Source organism: Nannospalax galili, unplaced genomic scaffold (assembly GCF_000622305.1).
Source record: "Nannospalax galili isolate Female #2095 unplaced genomic scaffold, S.galili_v1.0 scaffold50, whole genome shotgun sequence".
In the NCBI taxonomy this organism is placed as follows: Eukaryota; Metazoa; Chordata; class Mammalia; order Rodentia; family Spalacidae; genus Nannospalax; species Nannospalax galili.
Window position 1 is genome coordinate 2,076,813 of NW_008328749.1, and position 6,776 is coordinate 2,083,588.

Below are 6,776 nucleotides of genomic sequence, written 5' to 3' on the forward strand. Positions count from 1 at the left end.
CGATGATTTTGTGGAACAATACAGGAATACCCAGATAATTTGTCTCATTAAATTTGAATGAAAAATTAATAAATATTCTCAACTATGTGGTAACTACTTTCTTTTTTAATTTATAGGATATTTAAATTATGCATGTCTATGCATACATTATTTATAATTTACTGTACCTGTAAATAACAGATCAGTAACAAATAAGTAAAATAGTACTGAATTATAAAGTACAGGATAGCGTAAATATCCACAAGTGTCTACTTATATAAATGATTGAATAATAATCAAAAATGGGGAATTGATACATATATTGTTCATAAGAGTTCCAACAACTTATTTGTAGGTCCTCATAACATAGTTCTAGTGTGTGATTCATATAGTGAATGCTTCTATGAATTAAGGAATGGCAAAAGAATAAAGTTTATAGTGAAAATGACTTCAGAGTGGACAAATCTGGCAATGCTACCCTGATCCAGGTGATCCATGTTAAGATCATTAGTGATGAAAATTTCTGATGGTAGGACCTCTGGACACCTGATAAAAATAGCATTTTACTTCTGTGGCCTTTTTTTTTTCCAAACCTTTAACCATTGTCTAATTTAGAGAAAAACATTAGAGACATTCACATTGCAGAAATCTTACACAAAATGTTTTAATACTGAAATCATTCCAGATCTAGCTCTTTTATATTCTCTTATGCTTTGGAATCATTTTTTATTTTTAAGCTTTTGGCTTGTTATGTCTTGGCATGCCCCAGTTCTGGAACTTTCTGTCTTTCTAAAGAATTAGAGTTCCTGTTAATGGAAGAGATCATTCAGGAATCAAACCTCTATGCTTTATATGCTAATTGTTACCTGGCTGACATTGTCTGGAGATTATCATAGTGGGCAGATACCTATTTCTCTCTCTATGTGTTTCTCTCTCCTTAGCTCTGTTTCTCCTCTCTCTCTCTCTCTCTCTCTCTCTCTCTCTTCTCTCTCTCTTCCACTCTTCTTTTCCTACACAGTCTCTCTCTGTGTCTCTGTCTCTGTCTTTTCCTCTCTCTCTTTCTCTCTGTCTCTCCCCTCTCTCTCTCTCTCTCTCTCTCTCTCTCTTCTCTCTCTCCCTCTCTCTCCCTCACAATTTTCACACACACACACACACACACACACACACACATGCATATGCAAGGAGGCACACATCTGCACACACATGCACACATAGAGACTTTAATCTCTCTATATACACTGTAGAAACTACTACAGGTCTATACCAGTGCCTATAATTCTAATAGACTCTGAAACAGCATTGACTTTATATAGCATTCTCAATTTCATACTTTATATGATTGGTTACCATTGTCTTTTAAATACTTCTTTATTTTTGTTTTTGTTTTTGTGTGTAAGTTTTCCTGCATGTATGTAAGCACACTCATATCATGTAATGCCCATGGAAATAAGAAGACAGTGTAGGATCTGAGCCATATCTCCAGCCACAAATACTTCTTATTTAATTCCTAAGTCTCTCCTAAACCTGGAAGTCTGCGATTTGACCAGGGTAGCTGGCCAGTGAGCTCTAGGAGCCTGCATACCTCTGCTTCCCCAGGGCTGGGATGTGAATGCATGCTGCTCTTTTCCATGAGTGCTGAGGTGATTTGTGCAGCAGCAATTTAATGACTAAGCAATCTCTCCAGCCCCCAATGTTTGCAAATTTATCGATGACTGCCAGATTACCAAGGGCTACAGAATAATCATATGGCAATTAAAGTATTTTTTCTAAAAATACAATGCTCATTTTTGAGAAAAACTATGAAAATAACAGGATAAAAGAAATGACAAATCTGATAAAGTTTATATAACAAAACTTACAACTCAAGCTATATTTAATGATAAAATATTTCTTTCATAAACTATATTTCTGATGGTATATTTCTTTCCCATTAAGATCAGAAAGTTCTTTGGTTACATGCCCAGGAGAATAGCTGGGTTATAAGGTGGAATGAGAAAATGGACGTAGATATCCATGGACAGAGATGTCCATCAACAGATGAATGGATACCAAAAATGTGGCTCATTGGCAAAATAGAATGTCTTTCAGTTGTAAAAATGAAATCATGAAATTTGCAGGAAAATGGATGAACTTGGAAAGTACAGTATTAAATGAGTCAGTCAAACTCAGAAAGTAAACAATCCATATGTTCTAACTCATATGAAGATCCTATCCCACACAGTCAGTATACATGTATTTATGGAAGAAGGTTTAAGTGTGGGTACAGTGCAACAATTAGAAAGGAGATCCAGACAGCATAATATGTGATGAGGAAGGATGGACTGCAGACCAAAGGACACATGAGTCATGAAATAAGATATAAAGTTAATTGCTTTCTAGTTTCAACTCTATCACGGTTTTCTTCTTTTATACTGTAGTAGGTAAGTGAATAAAAATACAATTGATAATGAAAGTGTCAAACTCTAAGTGAAACCCCAGTGCTTCAGAATGGCCCTTCTCATAGTATGGAAGTAACTGAGACGTAGAGTTTGGGATTGGGCAAGTGTTTGAGTGGCTTCCTTAAACTAGCTGTGTGATGTTTTTATTTGTGAGGATAAAGTAATTTTGAAAAACAAAATAAACACCAGAAAGGTAAAATGCCTGTTCTCATTATTTGGCCTCAACTACTACTGGAAGTTCTATCCACTGAAATCAGAAATGAGAAAAGTAAAAGGTAGACTTTGAAAAGAAATGAACAAAGCTACTGTGTCTTTCAAACTCTACAACAGCCCCTGTGGCAAAGAAATAAAGTCACCTGCCCAGAGCTAGCAAGGCACTGAGGACAATAAGGGCAGCATTTTGAGGACAAGTCTTCCAGTCCTACTTAAGCCTTTTGCTGAGAGCATTAGAGGATGAATTGTCCACAGTCTCATAAAACTTCCTAAGCTCCAACTACCTTCAACAAATATTTTTGGACTCCCTAATCTCTAGAAACTATATGAAAAACGAAAGTTCATTGCTCTGAGCTATTAAATTTTATGGTAATTTTTTACATTGTAATACATAACACATCCAATTTGCAATGATGCATTTGCAGAGACTAGGTGTATCTGAGTAGAAAATACCAATAAACTACAAATAGTGAAATGGTGATATTAAAATATAAGAGCCTGTAAGACTTTAGCTTCACAAGATGATGAAAGACAGTAATTTTATTTTCTATTTCTCTTCAACTCCAATAAAGTTGATTAAATATATGAAGTCATGGAATTTGTTTTTTTTCCATTGTCATAAACCATACACATGGACTAACAACCAGTGCACAGTAGATTCTGAAGTATTTGATGAATCAATGAAGGAATGAACAAGTCAGTGATTACCAAAGCATATATGTTCACCTTTGTTATTAGCCAGTTCTAGAACACCTTAAAATCGTGCTTACATACTGCCAAATGTGTAATAGAAGAAATCAGGAATCTAAAGTTTCTTTTTAGGTCTTGTTTGTCGGAGCCAGGCTAATACTGATAAAATTCATTGACACAATACCCTTTCCTAGAAACCCATAGTTTTATGCCACGTTTTAAAGCACATCTTTCCACTTGTGTCAAATTTATGCTTCTGTATGCTGTGCCTAGTAGAGTGGCATTTGCATATATGGTACAAATATGCTTCCACACATTCTGCCAAATCATAAAAAAATTTCCTAAAAATGTTTATTTCATAAATATTTATCTATACAAAACATTTTAAATGTTTTTCATCAATGAAATTGGTAGTTCCTTTGAAATAGCATCAGTAATTTGACTTTATAAAAGTAATGCCTCGAGAAATCCTTTAAGTTTGCTTTTTTGGATACTTTCAATTTTCTCACCTAAGACCAAGCAATTTTCTCCATCCCAGTTGCTCTCCTGGGAGGCTGACATCTATGGATTGCATTCACCAGCATCCTGAACACTTTACTTTCTACTTGGCAGGAGATCAGAAGGAAAGAGGAACTTGAAATCCTGTTGATGGCTAATAAATTCCTTACTCATCCTCGAGATCAAATTAGGTGGATTGTATCCATAAGTGATTTGCAGGATGTGACTTATCTCTTAATTCCCCTGTTTTTATAATGATACATTTGCTTCAGTTTTGTCTTATAACCCAAAGTTGTGAGTCTGGAATCCATTTTTACTAGGACAAAAATCTCCAGTCTTTTATAGAAGGAAGGCATGGGGGCAATGCTGAAAAGCTGAGGATTATTATTTATTTATTTATTTTTTGGTCACAAGGCATATGAGGATGCAATCTAGGCATCTGTTCTGAGCTTTTTAGACTACTCTTTGAAAGCTTTTAATTGCCTCCCATCACTTTGCTTTCCCATGGTTCTGTAAAAACATGATATTCAGGTTGTTTCTTGGCTTCTTTCCTGAAGCAGGATTTAAAAAAAATACCCAGTCATTTCCCCTGGAGTCAAAGAATATATATGCTTTGGATTTTCACAGAGGAGAATAATAAAAATTAATTATATCCTCATATTTTGCTAAATGGAGGGCTTTAACTTCTAAGTATTTTGTCAGCACTCTAGTGTGAAACCTAGGAGCAAAAATAAGGAAACACAACAGAAGTATTTTGGTCAGGTGGAAATTAAAAGACTCTCAAATCACTTTCTAAAAAAAATGAAGTAGGTATTATTATAATTGCAGGTAGTTGAGAGGTGATAGCTATTACCACTTGTGATGGTGCTGTGTCCTTTAAGGGGCAGAATTGGCTCCAAGTTTTCTTGGCTATACTTTTTTCTCTGGTCTCCTTCACAGAGAACATGCTGTTTCCTGTTCAACTTGCCTATGTAGTTTGGAGCTAGAGATAAATCAAACTTAGTTGAATGTTTCTCATGGGGGCATAGGAACTATGAAAGAATGTATTAGTTACCTTTCTGTTGTTGTGATAAAACACTGTGACCAAGGCAACTTATAGAATGAAGAGTTTATTAGGGCTTATGGTTCCAGGGATAAAAGTCCATAATGGTGGCAAAGGTGGCCTGAGTAGAAAGCCAAGGGATCACATCTTGAAGCAGGCACAGGAGGCAGAGAGCAACAGGAAATATGGCAATGTTTACAAATACTTAAAACTCACCCCCAATGACACGCTTCCTCCAGCAGAGCCACATCTCCTAAAACCTCCCAAAACAGCACCAACTGGGGGCAAAATGTCCGAATATTTGAAGCCTATGGGAGACATTTCCTTTCAGACCACCGCATACTGTATCTGTGTTTTACTTGACTTTCCCAGTTGAAACCAAGTGTTCCTAAAATGAAAACTGTAAGAATGACTCATAAAATAGACATAATCTGTCATAATGTCTTTTAATGAATTTTGACTTTTTATGTACTAATGACTTTTTAATAAACTAGTGACTTTTAATGGCACACTTACTGAATCATGTATTCTTGTGACCTGGGCAACTGATATTGTTTCCTGGGAACCTCAATATGCTACTCACTCAAAATGATAACGAAGATAATGAAAAAAATGAGGGTAGCTTGAGAATGAACTTATCCAAGCACTGAAAGGTGGCGTGCACGTCTTCATTGAAAACATGAATATTGAGAAAAGATGCTTGACGTTGTGTGCATGAGATATTCTGGAACTATGGATGAAAAGGCAAGATTTTCTTATAAGAAATGGGTGAATTTAAGCTTGTACTTCCCCAATTGAAATGGGAGAAACTATTTGAATAAAATTATGGGCAAGACCTGACTCAGCATGCAGTTTCAGAGCACAGTTCTAGAGACAGTTCCAAAAACCTATGGGGGAACAGCTGTCCTTTGAGCTTGGGCCAACTCTTGAAAACTAAAGTTAAGAGTCAGACTGTTTTATTCAGGTAATTGTGCTGCACCATGATAATGCCACAGAAAATAAAGAACTTTGACTTATTAAACACAGCTATTTCATGGCATTACGTGCATAGGTTATATTTAATCTACTTCCACAGGTTTTTTGTTTCATTCCACATACTACTATAACCACCATCCTTTATTTTTTGTTTCCGCCATCCCTTCAGGCTCCAGGTATAGGTATCCCACATTCAAGTCAATGCCATTCAATTCATTTCCTGCAAGTTATATGATTTTTAAAAAAATATTTTATTTATTATTTTTATTTTTTGTGTATATGTGTATTTCCTGAATGTATGGAAGTGCACCTATGTTGTGCAATGCCCACGGAGGTCAGAGAGGGCATCGGATGCCCTAGAACTGGAGTTATGGACAGTTGTTAGCTGCCATGTGGGTGCTGGGATTTGAACCTGGGTCTTCTGCAAGAACTTTCAGTGTTCTTAACTGCTGAGCCATCTCTTCAGCCCCCAAATGGTATGATTTTATTATTTTATAAACTGAATATCCTATACTGTGCATGTATGCACACACAACGTACATTTTTCTGTATTTATTTCTTGTTGGATACCAGGTTGATTTCATATTTTAACTATTGTGAATGATAGTATACAAAGCTGTCAAGGAATTTATCTCTTTAATATGCTAATTCTTTTCTCTTTGGGATATATATCCAGAATTGGGATAGCTAGATCACACGGTGGATATATTTTTTCTTTTTATAGGAAAGTCTCTAATGTTAAACGACAACAGCTGTACTAATTTATCCCCCAACAACCCTGGTAGATGACTGACTTTTACTCTATATTCTCTTCAGCATTTTTTTTATTTTTAAAAATTATTTATTTAATAACCACATACTTAGAAGAGGCATTTCATTACAACAGCATTGACATATTCAATAACAATTTCCAGAGCTAAGATGCATCTCTTTCAAAACTG